Genomic DNA, 23242 nt, shown 5'->3' with positions numbered 1-23242 from the left:
AAATAGGGTAGTGCCAAGATCTGAAGGCAATGGGGGGGGGGGGGGCTTGTCTGTGGAGTCTGAACAGGAGAGAGCTACACCATGTGGTTGGGATAACAAATGTCTTGTGTCATGAGGTCATAGAAACTTGGTTTGGAAGGGAGATCAGATGACAAGCCTAAGAGAGGACTTGTGATCTGTTATCTGGAGCTGTGGAACATTCCTTGTTACCAGGGCCTGCTTGTGATGTTGGCACTGACTTTGCTTACTGCTGTAGGCGGCTTAGGCTTTGACACTAACCACGTCATGAATCAACCGTGTAACTGGGGAGGTCAGCAGGTCAAGAAACCTGGACACTCTGGAGAAGAAGGGACTTGATAGAATTGAGAGCCTAACATGAGGGGCCTTTAGCCTCCTGCACTTTGCCCTGAACACTGACTTGCTTTCTTTTGTTGTTGTTTATAATTTTTTGAGATTATTTTATAATAACACTTTTCTTACCTATGCCTTCCTTCTTTGTACATATGCTCCTAAGTACATAAATAACCTGCTCAGTCAGTACTATGTTACTTTGTGTGTATGTTTTCAAGGCTGGTCACTTGATATTGGAAAAAGAGTGGTTATCTGCGCTAGCATGTTTATTGTCGCCATGCTTGTTCAGGTCTTATTTAGGGAGTCATTTGGTGAAGCTTATTGGGAGTAGTTTTCCTGACATTTCTAGAAGACACAATCTCACAGCAAACTTCCTGTTCTCCTAGCTCTTACATCTTGTTGAACTTCTTGATACCCAACTAGAGCTGAGTAGAAAGCCAAAGGAACACCCTGAACATCACCTGTTCTTCCAAGTCCCACAGCATCTAAAGTGATTTTTGCTACCATCGTCTTCAAATTTCAGTAGTTACATTTTAAGAGGATGCACTTTATCTGTGGATATTCATACCATTAGGAAGTTTGTCTCTCCATTGAGTAAACTCCAATATAGTGTTTAGAACAACAGCCAATATAAGGCTTGGGCAAGCAACAGGTTTAATATTGTCCTCAGGAATTAGGGGTAGTTTTGATAAGATGCTGTCAGGAAAACATTTAAAAGTTTGTTTTTCTCATCCCTGGAGTATCAGTGGCCCTTCTCTTAGCCAGTTTGTACACCATAAGGAAAACTGTCTGCACAACACACAGAAGGGATTGTTTGCTGCCGTGCGACAGATGCTGCAATCAAGCTCCTTCTAATTAACCAGTATCAAAATCCACTCATTCATAAACTGTCACCATCAGCAGCAGGACAAATATGCTTCTCAAGCCTCATGTTGACAGGATGCCAGTCCCCGGTGCACCCAGACAGGGCCTTAGCTTGACCAAAGGGCCCCTCCTCTCCCGTTCAGAGCAGATGGAGCCCAAATTGCTCCCAGTAGGGCCGTTGAGGCCCCAGACCCACACCAGAGCTGCATGGTGCAGGAGTGTCCTTAGGCCTTACTGAAAAGAAAAGAGGAGACATTTTGCAAAGGAATGTGACAGCATTCACGCAGAGAAGACACAGGCAGACAACAAACCAAAGCAGAGGCAATACCACCACCTGATGACCCACTAGAAATAACCCTGGAGCTTGAATTGTTTCCTTCTGCACCGGGTCCAGCAGTTCCCCATAGCTCCGCTACACTGTGATACTTATACAAGCTGCTATTCTTAAAATCTGGAGACTATTCACTGCAACTCGAGGACTTGTAAAATGGCTGTCAGAGATGCATTTGAAATGGAACACGAGAGGATGCGCTGAATAGCTTTCCACGGTTTCCTATCAGGATAGGAAAAACAAAGGAAAATATTGTTTGCTAGAAAGCATTATCTTATTGTCATTGTAATGAGCAATCCTGCTGCTGTTTCTTTTTCTTTAGTCTGCCTAGGGGCCACCTTTTGTCAGGGTACTTTCTGCATATTAAGTAGGCGAAAAAACTAATCTTGTATTAATAACTGCACAAAAGAATGTGGTTTTTGATAGGAAAAGGGCATTCGTGCTCAGGGTTTAACATGTATTTAAATTAAGATTTAACCTTTCAGTTACTGTTTTTCTTGTGAAAAAAAAATTACCTACTACTTACATGTCTCCCTTACATCCAAATCTAAGTGCAAATGTATCTTTATAAGTAGCTTTGAAGAAGTATAGATTTGGTTTAACTAGCTGCACTTCAGATGAGGCTTACCTCACTAGGACAGAACTGATACCTTGCTGGAAAGAGATCCTCAAGAATTGGCCTCCTGTCCTAGACCAGAAAGGCGATACTGAACTTTCTATTTGATGTCTTTTGGGGGGGATGTTGAGACAGGATTTCTCTGTGTACCCCTGGATGTCCTGGAACTCACTTTGTAGACCAGGCTGGCCTTGAACTCACAGAGATGCACCTGCCTCTGCCTGCCAAGTGCTGGGATTAAAGGAATGCACTACTACCACCTAGCTACTATTTGGTGTCTTTAGTCAATATATTTTTTTTTACAATGTAAGAGTTATTGTTACTGTCATTAAACATATGTCATTTCTTGTATTGTATACCAAGCTAGAGTTTCTTATAACTTTATTATTCACTGTAACTTGCAAAAATGCATGCTCTTTTTGTGTGGGGGTTGGGGGCAGTTTCAAGACGAAGTTTCTCTGTATAGCCCTGGCTGTCCTGGACTCACCGTGTAGACCAGGCTGGCCTTGAACACACCACGTGCCTCTGCTGGGAGCGTGTGCCACCACTCCTAGCCAAAATGAATGTTTTTAATCTCCACCTAAACCTCAAGGACAGTGGAGCCCAGAGCATAAGCTGTATGAGCCTCCTGTAAGCTCACAATGGAGCTAGGATCCCCAACTTTAATTCAGGCTTTCCAATGCCTGGACTCGTGCTACATCCCACAGTCTCTACTGGTACCCTTGTAATGGGCCTGTTGTATCAGGTACATGGTCTAAACCCTAGCCATCCAGCGTTAGTGGCCACAGATAGCTGCTGGGCACTCAAGACATAGTTGGTACCCTGAGGAACCAGATACTTACTTAGCTAACTTGAATTAATTTAAATATAAATATCCACACTGCACAACTGCTAATTTCCTAGATAGTCAAACTGTAAATAAACAAATAACAGCAAACACAAAATGCTGAACTGAACAAAGGTGACACTTGGGTTGAATAGTTTTTGGGGTTTTTTTTTTTTTTTGGCCTTACTTGTCTCTTTGCCAGTGAAATCGATTTGTTTTGGGACATGTATATCTCAGAGGCTCCTAGGAACTGAGCGGGTGTAATGAGCCTTCAGGATTCTGTCCCCACTGCAGGCTTGCAGTCACTAGTAGTTCACCCACTGTGTCTTTCTGTATATGTGCCCCTGTTGACCACCCATTTTTCTTTTCTGTCTTTCATCAAAATACCACACACATACTAGACTCTGTCCTATTTTCGCAGACCATGAGTCGTCTGAGTGGTAAAAAAATGACACTATATAACTCACTCTCAAAAAGTTCGTTTCTTCTTCAAAACATTATGAACTATCACCTATTATCAGCAGCTCTCAAGTCTTAGAATGCCTTCAGAGTAAAATTATTCTCAGTGTGAACTCTGAGTCATCACCACAGTCATAAAGTTGCAGGAATGAGCTTTTCACTGTACGAATGAGGAATCTGTCCAATGGACCACAAGGTCCCAACTCTTTCATCCCTCCACCCTGCCCCTAGCCCCCAAACTTGAGGTCTTCTACCTCTGCTACTATTCATCTTAGTTACAGGACACATCTGTGGTCCATGAGGAGAAGTGTATGGACAGCTTCAATGTAAGGGAAGTGCTTGTGGATGGCAACTCTTCTCCAGATAAATGTCGGCAGAACAAGAAAAATGTTAAAAAGTTAAAAACCCATTTGAACTTACTTGGATTAAAAATGAAATCAGATTATTGCTGAAGATAAACTGCTGAGACTACATCATGACAAAAAAATTAGATTAATAGAAAGATAAGATTCGATTAAGTACCCAGGATCATCCATCAAGATTTCATGTGTTAAGCTTGATTCTATTAGGTGAGGAAGAAACTAGGAGGCTGAGATAAAGGTACACATTAAGATGCATCCTAGTAGCGATGGTTCATGGATCTCTCTATGTTGAAAGAAAAGACCGAGGAAATTGTTTTCTCAATAGACTTCCAATAACAAGGGAGGAGGTAAAAGCAACTTCCTCTCTATTTGTCATGTCCTCAAATGTATCTGTCCAAACTTGAGAAGCAAGAAAAGGTTTACCGCCTGTATTGTCCTTGGCTGGTGCCTTAGTTTGAGCGGGACCCCTGTGCCCAAATCTGCCTATCATAATGTTCTACTTGTAGGCTTCTAGGACCCTCTGGGTCCTTCTACTTTGCCTTTCTCCCATGATTCTCTCATCTAGAGTCCCACTAGAATGTCCTCTCCTCTGTCGCAGTTTCCTGGTAAGTGAAGGCTTTCGTGGGACATGCCCCTTGGGCTAATATGCAGATATAAGTGAGTATATACCATTTGAGTCTTTCTGCTTCTGGGTTAACTCACTCATTATGATCATTTCTAGCTCAATCCATTTATCCACAAATTTCTGGAATTCCTTGTTTTTAATAGCTGAATAGTATTCCATAGTGTACATGTACCACAGTTTCTTTATCCATTCTTCTATTGAGGGACACTTAGGCTGTTTCCATGTTCTGGGTATTATGAATAAGACTGCTATGAACATGGTTGAGCAAATTTTCTTGCTGTGTGTTGGAGCATCTTCTGGGTATATTCCAAGGAGTGGAATAGCTGGGTCTTGAGGAAGCCCTATTCCCATTTTTCTGAGATAGCACCAGATAGATTTCCAAAGTGGTTGTACTAGTTTGCATTCCCACCAGCAATGAAGGAGTGTTCCTCTCTCCCCACATCCTCGCCAGCATGTGGTGTCGCTTGAATTTTTGATCTTAGCCATCCTGATGGGTGTAAGATGGAATCTCAGCGTTGTTTTGATTTGCATTTCCCTGATGAAGGTCCCGCTCAAACTAAGGCACCAGCCAAGGACAATACAGGCGGTAAACCTTAAGCCCCTACCCAGATCTAGCCAATGGACAGAACACTCTCCACAGTAGAGTGGAGAGTGGGATATTACTTTCTCACATACTCTGGTGCCTCACCTTTGACCATGTCCCCTGGACGGGGAGACCTGGTGGCAATCAGAGGAAGGACAGCAGGTTACCAAGAAGAGACTTGATACCCTATGATCATATAGAGGGGGAGGTAATCCCCCTCAGGAACAGTCATAGGGGAGGGGAATAAGGGGAAATTGGGAGGGAGGGAAGAATGGGAGGATACAAGGGATGGGATAACCATTGAGATGTAACAAGAATAAATTAATAAAGGAGAAAAAAAAGAATAGAAGTTAAAATTAAAAAAAAAAGAGAGAGAGAGAAGCAAGAAAAAGCATGTGTTTGCACTTGGCTTGACTTCTCCCATTCCCAATCTCTTTAAAGAAACAAGAATGATGTTATCAAAGGAATGTATCTCATGAGAAAGTAAAAGATGCAAGCAATTACCCTTCAGATTTGAAGAGCTAAGAGATCTCCATGTACTTTCCTTCACTGAATGTTTCACTTTCAAAATGGCATTTTATATTCTGTGCTCATTGTCTCTGTGTCTATCTAAGAATATTTATTTATTTTTTATCCTAGGTCCAACCCTCCTGCCTTCTGGAAGGTGATGTGCTTGCAACCACAGATATGAATGACAGTGTAAAAGTTGATATGTGCAGGAAAAGGTAATTTTCTGTTGATCCACTCTTCCATGTGGCATGCTTAGCATGGTCTATAATAATGGTAATGGGTTCTCAGTCTTTTAGGTGACTTTTTCAAATCATGAGACCACTTGGTCCTCATTCCCTGACTGGTAAGGGGAAGGTGGTCCCAGGCACAGCCGTTACATTCTGACTCAGTGCCTGTGATAACTATTACCCTCATAACAACTAATTTTATTTCTCCAAAAGTCAGTATTCTGGACTTGCACCCTTCTTCAACTAGAAAGGCTCCATGCCTGCAAGGACTCAGGGATTGTGGAAGGAGTTATTGCAAATGAAGAAAAACTGATACTCTGCCTAGAGAGCTCTGGTCAGAAATGCAATTTTCAAAAAGATGGTGACTAGCCTCCCAAAGTATTCACATCAATGAAACATGACAGGTGTCACCAAGAACAGACATCCGGGCAAAGAGAAATTAGAGCCTTTCGTGTCCCTACTCATCTGAGGTTTCCTAATTGCAGTTGTTGGCGTTAATTGATGCTGGTGCCATTTTTGATCAGGTGGGGCTGTCTTGAGTGCCTCGCATTTCCAAAGGGCTTGACATTCTGAGAGCCACAGCGTGTTCGGATCAAATCTGCTTTCAACATGCCATGTTCGAGAATTCTCTTCCTGAAGGCCATTAATGAAAACAGCCTGGCAGATCCTTCCGGACCTCAGACTGCACACACTGGCCAAGACACTGCTCAGGCTCTCTTCCCCACAGCTCAAAGAGTGGGAACCCTTTGCCGCGGTATGGCGTTATGTAATCACACACACAGCTCTGAAAGCCATCTTTTCTCTTAAGCGATACCGCAGCGTTCTCCTTCCAGCATGCTCCCAGGAGCAATTGCCTTTAATAAATGTTTTCACTGGTTTGAATGAGACAGAGGTAATTTGGGGTTGAAAACAAGGTTTCTTCTTTAAGAGCAAAGCATTTTAAATGCAACCCAAGTCACTTTTTCTAATGATCTTGGATGTGACTAAGCAAGTGAGTTTTTGCTCAGGAGACTTTGGCTTTTTTTAGGAAATAGCAAATGCAGATCACATGAAATATGTGGTTCCATTAACCACAGGTCACCCCCTGTTAGGTCTAGTGAAGATTTGCACAGTTCCTAGGATGTGGAGCAGGGGTTTGATCCCTGTATCTCCGAAAGCATTTAGAAATTGAAATACTTTCAGGTGTTGGGGAGATGGCTCATTGGGTCCGAGGATTTGCTTTGCAAACATGAGGGTCTGAGTTAGAATTCATAGCATCCATGTAAACAGTCAGGCATGAGTGTTCATGTCTGTAACTCCAATACTGGGAGAAGAGACAAGCAGAGGATCATCTTAAAAGCTTGCTGGCTGGCTAGCTTAGCTGAAACCGCGAGCTTATGCAACAGTGAGAGACACTGCTTCAAGCGAAGAAGGCAGAGGGTGACAGAAGACACACGGCCTCCGCATGAATGTGTATGTGTGGGTATGCACATCCACACATGTCTGCGCATTACACACGCACATACAGCAAACACACAGTGAAATTGTTAAACATGTAAAGCTTTGTGTGGGTTTGGTGCATGACAATGAATATTCTCTTTGTCCATTGGATGTGAACTCTCAATCTATTACATCTGCCATTCAAGATATTAAAGAATCATAGATAAATCCATCAGCAGTAATGAAGTCATTACTGATGTTTTTATTATTACTAGTGTTATTATATTGCCATCATCATTACCTGAAATATTGCATATCCTTTCTTCATGAGCCAGAAATATCTATCCGACTTTCACATGTTTGACATAAATACAGATCTTCTAACATTTTACCAAATTCATTTGAGAACTTTAGCTGCATTAAATATCATGATGAAATAACTTTTCTTAATCGTTTTTCTTTTCAAATAACCATGTTTTAGCACATAGCTGCTCTTTTAGAATGAAGCAGATATTTCATGAATCTACCAATCAAAATTTAGCATCCAGGTAATAAGAAAGTGGGTGATGCTGAGGAGGCATCCGTGGCATTTCCCACACAGCTGAGGCCAGCTCCGGAATGCTCAGCACTGTCCTGGTCTCTACCGGTGTGTAGGTAAGGCCAGTGATTATTTCTGAGAGCAAGTGTGCTGTTCAGATTTTCATCACACTAACAAAATCCTAAGATAAACCAGCTTATAAGAACGACATGTTTCGTTGGGCTCTTGCTTTCAGAGCTACTATTGCAAACTAGCTCTGTTGCTTCAGCAGAAAATGTAGGAATGAATCTGTATTCTTCATTGTGGACAGGAAGTAAGCAAGAGACATGGCAAGGGGCATGCCTTTACTGACCTAACTTCCTTTTACTAAGCCCTTCCCTCTAGATGTTTCACAACCTCCTAATATTGACAAGGTCAGTACATTAGATTTTAGGGTATGTAAGATCCAAACCCTAACAATGAACTACCTCAGAGAGCCAAGCAGAAACTAGTGAAGTCCCTCCATGGAGCGGTTCCCCAGAGATAATGGACAGAACATGCACACACACACACACACACACACACACACACACACACACACACACACACACACACAGCAACACTCTTACAGGGACTTTTAATTGTGGAAAATAGGCCTTCAAACACTAAAGTTCAGAATAGAGAAAGAAACGTCAAAGTAAAAAGATTTTGAGCCTCTCCAAATCGTCTCTATTTTGCCTTCAAATAAGGCAAAATTTTAGTTTGTCAAAAGTATTTAAGGTATGTGTTCACTTTAAAATTGACAAGGAAGAGAGAAATCTCTTGGGGGGCAAATGTCATATAGGAAAGAACCTCATTACTCATGTGTAGAGACAAATGAGCTTCCTGATAAGGCAGAGAATGCACATCTGGGCCCACACATGTGCACTCCAAGCCCTTGCTGAATACTGGAGAACAGTACACTCCAAATATCCTTATTTACAGCATTATATTTAGCATTTAAAAACACACACTAACACATAATATATAATAATTAAGACATAACATATGTCATAGTATATCACATGTATGTTTTCATATATATACATATATATTTCATATATATACATATATGTATACACACACACACTATATATATATATACACACATACATATTAGGGATTTTGTTCAGTGGTACATCATTTCCTCAGTAAAAAATGGCCCTGGGTTCAGCCCTCCACACTTGGTTAAAAAAACGTATCTTTATATACATGTATCATAATTTGAAAAACAGATGAAGTAACAGTAAGTATATTGCTAAAGCTGATTGTATCACCCCAAAAACTTATGGATGGATGTGTATGCATACATGCCACACATTTCTGGAGCACTCACCGATTCCTCAGTCTTTCCATGCCAGCCCTTACCTCTCAGCATTTCTTCCTGATCACTTGCTGTTGTCTTAGTCTGTAGGAAATCGGTGATACGAGATGACCGATGAGAAGCTGTTGAAATTCTTTTGGATTTCCTTCAAATGGTTTGGTCATGCAGACTTATGCTCTCCTGACGATGTTAGGGTTCTCTGAGTCAGCTGGAGTAAGGACCAATGGAGTTGCCTCTCTTGCGCAACTACATAAAGCCAAGTGTTCTGAGTAGCACATAAAGGCTCTCACCACTGTGATCTGGTGAAACCTACAATGACTTCCAAAGAATATTCATGTCTTATCCTTTATTGGGACATATTTCTTTAGAAATGTAAGACAGAATGGGAAACCGGAATAGCAGAGCCCAAAACGAAATGGGGTAAAGTTTAAGAGAGCTGAGTGGTGTGCATGGAGACAGACCTCAGTTGATTTTTGCCAAGCATGAGAAGAGGAAAGCACAGAGACAGTGTGCACACATGTAAGATTGTGCCCAACCCAATTCGTGAGTGGGAAAAGTGAAGATTTGGTGGGAAACAGAACAGTTTGCTTTTGCACTGGTTTGGGAGACAGCGATTTTCTTGAGTCATAGGGATTGGTCTATTTCTTGACTGAAGCAATGCTATTTGAGTATATGAACTGTTTTTAAGTCTCTGTATTTTACCACGTGTATATTTTGTCTCCATGCAGAAAACACAAGCAAACAAAAACAGCACCCAAAGAAACCAATAAAACAGGCTACAGATCCTGAAAAAGAGAGAAATTGTTTCAAGACCAAAGAAAAGCCTAGGATAGGGCATATGGACCAAACCCAACTTGTGAACCAATAAGCTTTTGGAGGCTGGAACCAATGAACTTTTTTTTTGGGGGGGAGGGGTCAGTGTTTACAGAAGCATTGGTAAGGAGTTAACAGAAGCACAGGGAACTGAGGCAAGTGTATCATCAAAAAGCCCCACCTCAGAATGGCTGACAAGTCATGAAAGAAGCATCGATGGATTTCCATGCCTAGTAAACCTTCCACCTGCTGTAAACTCTGCTCCCCCATAAGCAGCTGGGGCAAGAGGGAGTGGTGGCTGATATCCCATGTGAGAGTCTGATGACCCCACTCTTTTAGAAGGGTCACTCAGCAACCATAATCTAGGATGTCTACCATGTCTAGGTAGTCAGGGCTGCTTGGACTTCAAGATAACAATATTGATGCCACAGACTAGGGACAGAGATTCACTACAAGATTTAAAACAGAAAAGGAAAAATGTATAGATTCAGATGAAATTCTAAAGTATGGGGGTTTTATTTGTTGGTTGTTGTTGTTGTTGTTTTTCCTTGGTAAATATTTGCCTTGAGCTCAAGATAATTAGCCTTGGTTTTAGAGTCCATCACTCTGCCTTCTGAAGAAACACATGTCAGGAGGTCAGATGGCAAATAGCAGTGACAACTTTTTTTTCAGCATCTTGAGAGGTTTGTTTTAAGAGAGGAAATAAATCTTATTCATACTAACAAATCAAGGGAAATGACACATTTTAAAAGATTACTTGACAATGCATTCTTAAATCCTCACAGCTAAGTGGCTACCTGAATTAATTCTTCAGTGATTTAAAATAAAATGTATTGAGTATTCCCCACATGTAAAATCGTGTGCTTCATGCTTTGAATGCATGACTTGCTTTACTTTCGTGTGGGTACTTACCTGTTTTACTGAGGAGAAGCTGGAATTTGCAAAAGCAATATGATGCAGATTCTAACTAGGCTGTTTGCAGCATAAATTCCACACTCTGAAAATGCTAAATTTGTAGTTTCTGATGTACGAGGGTGGAAAAAAAAACCTGCCATGTTCCTAAAATAAACACACCAGGAATCAAACAAAGCTCATTCTCCTAATACAGTCTCCATGATCGTGGCTCATTATTTTGGGTGGCCAATCTCCACTTAGTGGCCAAACCAGGCCAAGTAAGTCCTTGATGTCTTTAAAACGTATCTATAAAGAGTGATGGCCTATGTCGCTAGCACACATGAATGCCCTGTAACGGTTATAACTGTTCAAACCTAACCTTTCTGAGTCCCAGCAAACTGAACCTTTATTGAACTAAGTATCTATTCAGTTCCTGGAGTTAACTAAAGTTGTTCTTGGCAATGACAGAAGATGAAGAAAACTACTGAAATGTGAATGTAAAAACATACTTTATTCTATTGATCCACAGCAGTTACTTTAAGAGTTGTAGACCCACCATCTAAGTCAGCCACTCAAACACTGCTCTAATTAAGGTCATCTGTGACTCGAATAAAAAGGAAAACAAAGTACAGTACAAACTGGTGTTTGTAGCAGGGATTTTCCAAAAATAAATAGTGATACGAAAAGGCACCCAGACTCCACAAAAAAAAAAAAAAAACAGGAAAATATGAATTCAAACTACAGTGCCGTGCCACCACATGCACCCCTGAATGGTTAAAACAAGGAGAACTGACAGGGCCTCATACTAATGACAGTGATATGGAGCAGCTGGGCCTCTCACTGTGGGAGAATAAATTAATACAGCCACTTTGGAAAATTGACAACATCTTTAATGATGAAAATTATACACCCTGTCGTCCAGCAATTCACCTTTGAGGTATATATCTGAGACAAAGGTACCGTGTGTTCCCAACAGACTTGGATGTGCATAGTAACACTCTGATAATAGCGCACAATGGGAAGCCACCCAGATGCTACTGTTAATGGGATGAAATTACCATTTAGCCACACAATGGAACAGTTCTGAGCAATAAAAATGAACACATGTGTCCTGTACCTAACAACCTGCACAAAGCTTCCAAATGCAGGCGCTTGAGTAAAAGAAGCAAGGCACAAGACATATTCTATGAGAACCCATAGTAATAAAAGTTAAAAAGAAACAGATGAAATTATTCATGATGACAGAACTCAGATGAAGAATTTCTTTGGGGAAAAGCAGGGGAAGGGACTGGGAGAAGGCACAGGAGGGGCCTGGCGGCTCTTGGCAGTGTTCCACGTTTTTATTTCTGTGGCATTTCCTAAGGCATAATCTCTTATGGGGAAATGTACCCAAAATTACATGTACAGTGATGCTAAGTGTATTTTTAAAAAACATGTATCCAATTTTAAACATTTAAAGAATTACTTTGCAACAAGGCCCAATTAAATGAGTGAGCACAAAATAAATGTGGACATATTGGACACTTACCTAGCGATGAGGTTTCAGTTACCTGCAATCAGCTATCACATAAAAATGTCAGATGGAAAATCCAAGAGATACTATAAGTCAGGGATTCTCAACCTGTGCCTCACGACTCTCTTGGGGAGGGAGGTTGAACTACTCTTTTACAGGAGTCACCTGAGACCATCAGAAAGCACAGACATTTACATTACAATTCACACCAGTAGGAAAATTATCCTTATGTAGTAACAACAAAAATAATTTTATGATTGGAAGTCATCACAACATGAGGGAGTCTATTATGGGTTGTAGCATGAGGAAGGTTAAGGACCACTGTTAAATAGTCTTATATGTTGACTTGTATGCCATTCTAAGTAGCACATGAAGTCCCATGATGCTTTGCTTTGTGTTTCAGGCTCAAGAATCATTTTTTTGTTGTTGTTGTTCAGCATCTTAACACTGTATATGCTACTCGCTGGTAGTCACTTAATACAACAATTGGTCATCAGATCCACTGCCATAAAAACACAATACTTGCGTTCCAGTAAGTCTCATTTTACTTACTAATGGTTCTGCAGCTCATGAGTAGTGATGCTGGCATTTTGAATATGCCAAAGAGAAGCTAAACAAACAAACAAACAAACAAACAACAACAACAACAAAAATTTACTTTAAATAAAAAGTCCAAGTAGATCAATTTAAAAGGGAAGAGAAGAATATGCCAGGATCTTTGTAAAAGTAAATCTTCCCATTAAATTGTGAAAAAGGAAATCTCCAGTACTCAGGGAGGCTGAGGCAAGAGACTTACAAGTTCCTAGCCCTCTAGGGCTACCAGCTAAATTCAAAACTAGTATGTGTAACTAAGGAAGACCCTGTGTTAAAATAAAACATAAAATAACAAGGAAACAAACAAACAAGTAAATAATGGGCTTAGTGGTAGAGTAGGTGCCACTAGGATATGTAAGACTATAGACTCAAGTCTCAGTACTGCAGCAGAGAGACGGCGGGGGGGGGGGGGGAAGGGGGAGGCAGGGCAGTTAAAGGGAGATGATTGTTGTTTCACTTAAAGCTGCCAAACCAAGTGAGTGCCAGGACTGTGCGATGAGGCATGAGCATACCTTACATATAGGAGTCTGGATACTGCCGAGGGTTCTTGAAACCAACCTCTAGTGTATGAGGATGAGGGACTGGCAGAAGGCTCCAACACTTAGATTGTGGGGCAAGTGTTTATACCTCCTTACTCTACACTGAAGCTCCAAAAAAACTATTAAGAATGCATATGAGTAAGAGATTTGTGTAGGAAGAAAAAGAAAGGCAATCTAAACTCAAGGGAAAAGCTAGGGCAATAGCTTGAATATTGTCAAGTACACAACGATTTATACATAAATACAAAATAATTATCAGGATTTAAATATACTTACACATATATCGTCCAATCAGTTACCGGACCTTTCTCTTTATTGACAAAGAGAAGCTTCTAGAGTCTTGGACTCTCGTATTTCTCTAGGACTTTGAACAAGGCAATAGATTGAACTGGTTTCTCTTGAAGACGAGAGAGGAGAGTTTGACCTGTGACCTGCAGATGACGGGGTGCCCTTGGCCTGTGACGTGCCGATGTCCAGGTGTCCAGCCATCTACGCTTGGCGGTTTCTGCTCTTCCATAATGATTTGACATATGCTTATCTTTTTATGTTTCTTAATTTTGCAATCTGTCTCCTAGAAATCTATCCAGAAAGTAATGTATTTACAATAACACATTTTGTAATGAAAATGCCAGCTGAGTACAAAAGTAAAATGGTTTAATTTTATATGACGACGAGTACTTATGATATGTTTTCTTCTGCAACATAAAGAGATAAGTGTGCTTTTATATGTTGAAAACCATCTATTAAATAAAAAAAAAATTGGCTTTCCCTCCCTGCAGTCAGTACCACAGCTCCAGTACTCTGCTGAATTTCTCCCTCCATCCTTCCTCTCTCCTCGTCCCTCCTCCACTCTCCATGTATCCTCTATTCTTCTTTCATTACCATCTCCTGTACATTTGTGGCACACCCCCATCTTCATCTCCCCCTAGACACACTTGTAAATGTTTGTCTATGAAAATAAACACCCAGTTCTTGGCCTCCCAGCCAATCTGCAATAAGGGTATTTTTCACAAGCTTTTTCATTCAAGTCACTGATGCTCCAGTGGTGGGCTTTCTCGTCCATCTCAGGTTTGGAGGTTGTTACAAACTTGCTCAGCTCCTGTACACAGAGATTCTACACCCTATGTCTCTTCCTCTGTTACGTAACTAATTTCTATCCTGCTGATAAGATCTAAGTAAGATGCTTCACCTTTTCATGTGTTCTTAAACTATTTCCAAGAGGGAAAGTCTGTAATTTTTAGTGGTTTTTTTTACATTATTATTACTAATTATCATCATCGTCGTCATTGTGTGTGTGTGTGTGTGTATGTGTGTGTGTGTGTGTGTGTGTGTGTGTGTGTGTGTGTGTGTTTGCATGGGCAAGTCAAAGTTGGAAGAAACCTAACCTGTGTGTGTGTGGGGGGGGGGGAGTGTGTGTTTCACTCTACTTTCTGGCTCTCAGGGAAGCAACTCAGGTCCTCAGGCTTGCTAGCAACTACCTTAACCTGCTGAAGCATTTCACCTGCCTCCCAGATGGGTTTTTTTGTTTATTTGTTGTTTTGAGGCAGGGTTTCTCTGTGTAGACCAGGCTGGCCTTGAACTCACAGTGATCCACCTGCCTCTGTCTCCGTGAATGCTGGGATTAAAGTTGTGCCTCACCACACCCACCTCAAGATTGCGTTTTTAATCTAATGAAAAAAAAAAATAGAAAAAGGCACAATTGCTCGGATTGTCTGAAGATGCCACATGTCTCGGCCATTTCTTGCTTTCTCTTTGGTTCCTTCATGTTCCTCATCTTTCCCGGCCTCTCTCTCCAGCTCTTTTTATGAAGCCTGACATTTTGTCCTCAGCATAGATATGTGCTTACTTGACTTAAACAAACAAACAGAAAACCAGAAGAACTGGCCCTGGTGATAAGGATTGCGTAACTCCCGGACACAGATTCCACTAGCTCTGTGCTACAGTTCTCTCTCCCTGTCATGGCCTGAGAGGCAGAAGTAGCTTTTTTGCTCTCGGATCCTGAGAAGGGAGACTATGTGCTGCGTGTTAGATAGTCTAGAGGCACGTTGAAGCAATGGATAATATAAAGTCTAGAAATCTAGAGATAGATATGGGCTTTGCCTGGGAGCAAAGTCTACTTAATTCAGATTCTTGAACTCCCAGTATTCAAAAGAACATACCAGATAAGCCCGAAATGTTATCTGAGAGAAGCATAGCCCAAGAGGTCAGCTTGTCCTAAGGAATGGAAACCTTCCAGTTATTTCCTCTGGGGGAGCAAAGTCTCTAAGATTGTCCTCTGAGCAGTAACCTTGCTTCACAATGGCACCTCGTCGTTGTCTTGTTCCAGTTTTAGGAGCGAGGAAACTGCCTTCCCTCAGCCCTAGCTCGGATCTCAGCTGGCTCTGCTGCGCTGGCATCTCTGTCTCATCTCATCTCCGCTCCTGAACTGGCCCTGCCCCATATGAAGCCATGGGGGCTTTCCTGGACGCCTAGAGGCCTAGCTTCTGCCTTCTCAGGTCCCTGAAAAGCAGGCTGAGAGAAGTAAAGGATGGCATCCTTGCTTTGAAAACTGCCATCAGTAGTAACCAATAGCTGTGTTAGATGTCAAGTCTCATAAATTTCCCTTCCTGCCCCACAGGGACGAAAGCACAAAGAGTCTGGCTGTAGGAAAACAAAGCAATCGCTTAAAATGTAACCAGACACATTCCCAAACTGAAGGCATGACTCACCCTGCACGTGTAATATTGACATTTCAGATTATATATAATTGAACTGAGGTTGCAGTTTATTTTCCAAATGCAAACATGTGTTTAATTAGAACAAACTGTGCATCTCTGTAACGCTGAATTTTAAGTACCAAATTCGAAAGTTTATTGATTGATGATTATTGTGGGGAAACATGAGCTCTTATGCATAAATCTTTTGACAGGAGCTGTCTGTCAAAAATAATGATCCTTTTAAAACTCATGAATAAATAATGATGCGGGTCCACTTTACATAAAAATACATACTCATTTCACTCTGTCCACTGAAATGAAATATGGCTATTTAAAATAATGACTCTGTGATGAGAGAGTAATGAAACATTATTAATTTAATACACGTGGTATTTTATACTCACTCTCAAATGACACGCATCTATTTTCAATATTAACACATTAGGCCATTTTTTTTTTTAAAGACCTAACAAAATGTCTGGTTCGACAAATCCTCTCATGGGTGACTTTGTACATTTTAATTCTGCCATGCTGGGGTCTCATTTCCGTCACAAGCTGGACAGTAGCAAGCCAGCTGCGGCTGGGATAGTTTTATTGCCTTCTTGACTCAGGCCTTCAAGGAGGACCTACCTTCCTCCTCTCCTTCCTTGGGAGAAACCATGACAAACCCAGAGGTAGAAAGAGAACACTTTTCCCTCCTTCTCTCCCACTGCAGTGCAGTTCTCCCCTTACCCCACCTTCATTTTCTATGTGCAGCCGGAGGAACAGCTGACAATCACAGCGTCCTTGGCCAATTTTCTTTGTGTTTTTCCAGGAAAAGGAGCAGGAAGCTGTGAAAATTCTATTCCACTCCTTCCTTTAGGGGGCTTAGGCTCACTTGTCCTCCTTGGCTTGTCCATTTCTTTTCTCCTGCTTCTTTTCTCTTCCATCAGGACCCCATTTTAGGAGTGAGTGGAAAAGGTAACCAGAGAAGAAGAGAAAAGAGGAATCATAGCTTCTTCTTCTCCCCCCTCCATTTCAAGGCCTGTCATTCACTTTAATATCTAAAACTGGGTTGTAAAAGCCTGAGCTTGGGGCTCTGAGGAAAGCAGATGTCACTTCGGACACCATTTGAAAGGTGGGGAAACTGAGCCACAGTGAAATGACCAGCAGCATCTGCAAGTGCACCCACCTTCCACTTTGGAAACAGAAAACCCCATGCATGGAAACAGGATGCTGATGTGAGTGGCATCCTTTCCCAGGCTCACAGTGGGATGTGCCCAAGCATGGGTCCTCAGCTTCTCTCTTGCTATAACAAGACAAGGTCTGCTGTCACAATGATGTGTTATCATCCAAACAGTAAAATGATATCCATGAGTTGAAGAGAAAAAAAACTTTATATATTTTCAATCAATTTATTTAAATAACTTAACCGGTGTTCAGCCTACAAAAGACCTCCATATTTGGTAGATAACAGTATTGGCTGCTCTTCAAATTGAAGTCAGTCTGGATTCAACAACTTTGTGAAACCTTTGTGATAACTTAGCTCCCCTGTCATGTTGCTTTGGAAAGTTTGGGAATCCTGAGGTTACCATGGAGACCTGAAAGACAAATAGCAAGTAAAGTGAAGTTTAAATCTTTGGCGGAAGTCAATCATTGCTTAAAATATATTGGAAAGTTCTTACCTTAAATGCCTCTCAAACTAATATTCCATGCACAGGAGTGACTTAAGGTGATTCGTAAGAATCCATACCCACCTAATACCCACCTAATAATACAGACATAACACAAACACACTGCCAGTACAGGGTTAATGGCAGCCTGCAACTCATTTTCTTTTTAATCATCTTGCACATGAGACCTCTGAATAGAGAATGAAAATGGATGTATCTCTATACACGTTCCCTTTCTCCTGCTTGTTCAGATGCTGTGAGTCGCTGTTTCCTTGGGCATTATCCCAGTGCCCTTTCTTCCCTTGATGCACTCATACATTGCTACTCATATTCTGTTGGCATGGCATTGAGTTTTATAGGCATTAGCCAAAGCTATTGTTCTAACTTCATGCTATTAAATTTAAGGGATGTATCGTTTACTTTTCCTTATGTGGTGTGGTGCCACAAACCTGTCTTAAGTCACTAAGCAACAAACTGTGTGATTCCTGCTAAGTGCAGCAATGGCCTGGGTCAGCACAAAAGAAAGGACATTAGAAAGGTGAAAGCAGAAACCATGCAAAGGAGCCTCGTGAGCTGTCACCGTCGCTGATGTTCCCAGAAAGGAGATGGGGCCACCAGGGAAAGTGCAGTGTAATTAATTCAAACACTTCTCTGGAAGAATTTTTAACTATTTCTAAATAGGCACACCAGTTGGGAATGCTTGCCTTTTGTAAATAAATCTGTTTAAATTGGTACCTCAGAGAGATAATTTATGTTACTGATTTTAGTTTGTTCCCCAAATGTATAGTATACTATTCATATTTGGATGCTGAAGTGACAACACCGCCAAACTAGCAACTGGTAACCAGGTGTGGTGTGCGGCCTTTCCTGCCGGGGCCACATCAAGGTCATATCTTTGCTCTGAGGTCAATGTACTAGTTTTTTTTCCCAAAATCTGGTGGTTTTGCCACTATACAGTCATCACACCAGCCTACACAAAGCTGAGAATTTATTGCACTCATAGTTGTACAGACAACTTAGCTTTTAAAGTGTTGAACAAATAGAAAAGCATCCATTTTGAGGAGGACAACAGGATAGCTTGAAGTTACTTTTTTTCAGAACACTAATCTATTTATATCTTGAGTACATGGAACAGACAAAACTGGACATTCAAGGTACATGTTTCACACACAATAAATTATTTACTTGGATATTTGATGTTGCTGTTTTACATCTTTGTTTTTTGTACAGTAGGGACAAATTTTAAAGAGGAAATGTAAAGATCTAGTGAAAAAAACTTCCTGACCCTTAAGGAAGGCAGAGGTTGAATTCAGTGTCTGACCCGTGACTTGCGTGGCTGTTCTTTTCATAAGAAGTCACTCTTAGATCCTGAGAGCCATCACCTCAAAAGCATAAAATTGAACCACACTATTAAAACACAAAATGGTAAAAGAGCAAATATGGTGAAGTCCAAAGACCAAAAGTAGAACAGGGATTTGTTTAAGAAAATAGTGTGAACTAAACTTATTTTACATCTATATACAAAATTCTATACCAGTGAATTAAAAATAACCTTGTGAGTGACAACTGAGGCATTAAGTTGAGTAGATTCACTAATCTACTTTTTGTTCTATCTTCCCTATATACTTCTATATCCCCCTTCTTTCTTTTTAACCCCTAACTCCAAACCTAAGAGTATAGAATTCAAATGTAAGTTTGTTCTTCACACACATTATATATATAAAATGTGTGTGTGTGTGTGTGTGTGTGTGTGTGTGTGTGTGTGTGTGTTTCTAATCTAATATTAGGTATTGTACCCATATTACTCAATTATAATACCAAGTTTACTTCCAACACTTTGAAAGTGCTATTGCAGGCTGTTTAGGATAAGTAAGTTATACAAGTTGATTATTAGCTGATCAGATCATGGTCATGTTAATTGCTGTTCTACTTTTATCACAAGAATATGCATCTTAGGTGTGGAAGATAGATATGATTCTATAGAAAGATAAGGTAGGATAATTAGATAAGGTCTTCAAAGACCTCAGAGAAATACAGAATATGGCATTTAAAAATGTTTTTTTTTTATTATTTTAAAGATTCACTGACAATGAGACAGGTTAATGCCTGGCAACACCCAGCCTAACTCAAAGAGGATGATGAGCATCAAAGAACCACCTTATGGAAATGGCTTCAAATGTGGCAAACAAGCCACTGGGCAAAATGTGCTCATTTCTACCACAGACAGAATTTTGCCTAAAAAGGGCAAGCTTTGATGCAGGCAGAGGTGATGTCCAAACTCTGCCAAGACAGGGTAAGCAAGTCCTCAACAGTTCCTGTCTCATAAATATTTCTGTCAGATATATTGGGACAGAAGGCTGAAGAAGATGCTCCAACATAATAGAGAGTTTTGGGTGACTATTCAGGCAGAAAACTGTCTCTGTCATCTTCTCATTTGGAAAGCTACTAACCTGCACTCCCAGCATACTTAGCTAATCAAGTTTATTCCTTCTCAAGTCTGATAGAATTGAGGACCAGGTTGCTTAGTTTTACAATGAAGCTTAGTTGTTTAGGGGTAAGATATTTTTAGGTCTAGATAAATGATTTAAGTTGATAATGACAAGATATGATGGAGATTGATTTACATTCAGAAATTTAGATGCACCAAAGATGTTTTCTGCAGGGCTGTCAAATACAACTTAGCCAAAACACTAAGAATGTAACATTTATATAATTCCTGATTGTGTCATGGTTCTTCTTGCTATAGGTAATTTATTGTATATATGCGTAATAATATAAAGCTATATGTAAAAAATAAAAAATGTTTTAAAATAAAATAAAAAAAAAAGAAAGTAGGGTGAATGGCTTATGGTTTCTGCATGTAATATCAATTTAATGTGAATGCTAGTTCTATAGTACTTTTATTTGTTAATGAAAAGAGCCTTATGCTTTCAATATCATGATTTTCTTCATGTGTATATTTTGTTAAAGCTGTAAAAAGGGAGTGGTACAAAAAAAGTAGAAGTAAATATTTTTAATAGTACTTTTTCCCAAACTTCGGCTGTCTTGTAAAAGCTGTTTTCTTGTCATCTAGATTGCCACCTCAAATCTAATAGGTGATTGGACCATGCTACCTCCAGCATTTATGGATACTCAGGGAAGTAATGACTTTCTACTGGATTTTTCTGATTTTCTGGTTTTATTTTTTCTTCTCCAAGCTCACGCTTGAGACTGTCCTTACATGAGGCTTCCAATAGCCTTTCCACAACCACCCCTTTCTTTCTTTCCTCTAATCTGCTGAAGGCAAGAGAAAAAAACTGATAATGAAGTTTATCAAATCCTTGATAAACTTGATGAACCCTGGCTGTCAGATTTTTTTTTTTTTGCAGTAAAACCCCTAAGGACTAGGATGACTGTGTGCAACAAACTCAGCCTAGATGAACTCTAACCTTGGATGAACCTGGTCAGGTCTTTTATCTAATTTCTGAAAGTCATGGCCTTAGAAAGGAATTCAGTTTCCTCAATGGCCTTCCATGTAGACTGAGTTCACACTCTGGAGACCACCAGAAGATAGCGCTTTGCTTTAGTCTCTTCTTGAAAATGCCCGAAGATTTTCTACACAGCCATGTCACTAATCTAAGGACTTTATAGTCAAATATCTGTGCTACTGGGAGTGTTTCTTTCCTTTACAGACCACATTTTCATTATCTGCTTATCAAGTCATGGACCTTGGAGCAGCTGAAAGCTTCATGCTAACCTTAAGGATGTTTTAAGAATTCTGTGCCTCTCATAACAAAACAAGCTTATCTCAAATTCAAGATGTCATTGTCTTGTCTTAATGGCAATGTCATAAAAACCTGAGTGAGAAAGGTAAGCAATAAACAACAGAAACCAGGAAACACAGCAGATCTCCCTGCGTAAGTATCAGCCAAGCAATAACTTCTATGTTGTAGTGACCATTCTGCCAGCTCACAAGTGTCCCCCACCCCCGACACACAGTGTATCATGAAGTATGTAACACATATTGTAAAGCTCCCTATAACAGTAAACTTTGTATTTTCTATTTACATCGGCAAACAGTTCAGTGTTCAGCCTGTGGCCTTTTTTTCCTTTCACCTAGTGTTTTATGGAAGTTGACCACTGGTCTCTATCTTGGCATGTTTTTCCCAGGTTTGAATAAATGTACTCATTCAGCATGTCTTTGTTTGCATCTACCCTGCCCTTTACACTGCTTGCAATGTCTTTGGATGAACAGAAGATCTTGGTTTTGATAGAGCTTTGGATTTACTCTTGTGGCAAACATCCCTGCCCCGGGAAGCTCATGAAGATAATCTTGCATTGTACATTGCAGATGTGTTGTCTTGTTTTGATTTGCACACGTGGAGCCTGAGTGTATCTGGACTTGACTGCTTCACATGTCATCATAGGGAACCACTATTCATTTTACCACCCTGAATATCCAGTGTCCCAGGACTGCTTACTGGGGAGCCAGGATTCCTAATAGTCCTGTAGTTTCCCTTTTCTGTCAATCAAGCATCCATGCATAGGAGGGGTCGTTTCTGGTTTCTTACCTATGCGGCTCATCTATGCTCCACTGTGCAGTGGTTACAGTGTCTTAGTTACTGAAAATTATAGTAGAACTTGATACATAAGGGAACATACATAAGGGGGCTTCTCCCCCCTCCTCACACTTCTCTTCTTCATTGGCTTCCTCAGAGGCTTCCTTAATTGTCCTCACTATCACCACTCCACAAACAAGAGCCAAGTTCCCCCCCCCCAAAAAAACCCACAATGGTTTATAAACAATACAAACTCACAAGAATATTATAATGGGATCTTCTTTAGTGTTAGATTGAATCAACACGAAGGGCACTTCCTATATAATCCTAGGCCTTCCAAAGTACAAGCATAGTATTATCACTATATCTTGTTTATCTTGGATTTCTCCTACTAATAACATATACTTTTCAGGACCTTATTTTTCATTTCTTGTACATTAAAATGCAATTTATATGCCAGGCACAGTGGCACACAGGAGACAGAGGCAGGTGGATGTCTCTGAGTTTGAGGCCAGTATGGTCAACACAGAGCCATGACTATATAGAGACCCCCCCCCCTTCATCTACTCCCAGCCCTACCCTCTCTTCCTCCTTCTCCTTTCCCTATTCATTAGAAAAGGGGATTCCCCCCACCCCACCCCCACCCACCTATCCCAGCTCATCATGTCCCATCAGGATTGAGTTCCTCCTCTTTCTCAAGGCAGCATCATCAGGAGAAAGTGATCAAAATCAGGTAACAGAGGTCATGTGAGAAAGATACCCCACTCCCTTTGCTGGTGATCCTACTTCAAGTCTGAGCTACATCTACTTCAGCTACATCTAGGTAGAGAGAACCTAGGTCCAGTCCATGCATGGTCCTTGGCTGGTGCTTCAGACTCTACAGGCCCCACTGGGCCCTAGTTAGTTGGCTCTGCTGGTCTCCTTGTGGAGCTCTTGTCAGCTCTAGGTCC

The sequence above is a fragment of the Acomys minous genome (assembly GCF_964271855.1).
Source record: "Acomys minous genome assembly, chromosome: 10".
Lineage (NCBI taxonomy): Eukaryota > Metazoa > Chordata > Mammalia > Rodentia > Muridae > Acomys > Acomys minous.
The sequence above is the reverse complement of the archived record's forward strand: the minus strand, read 5'-3'. Positions refer to the sequence as shown.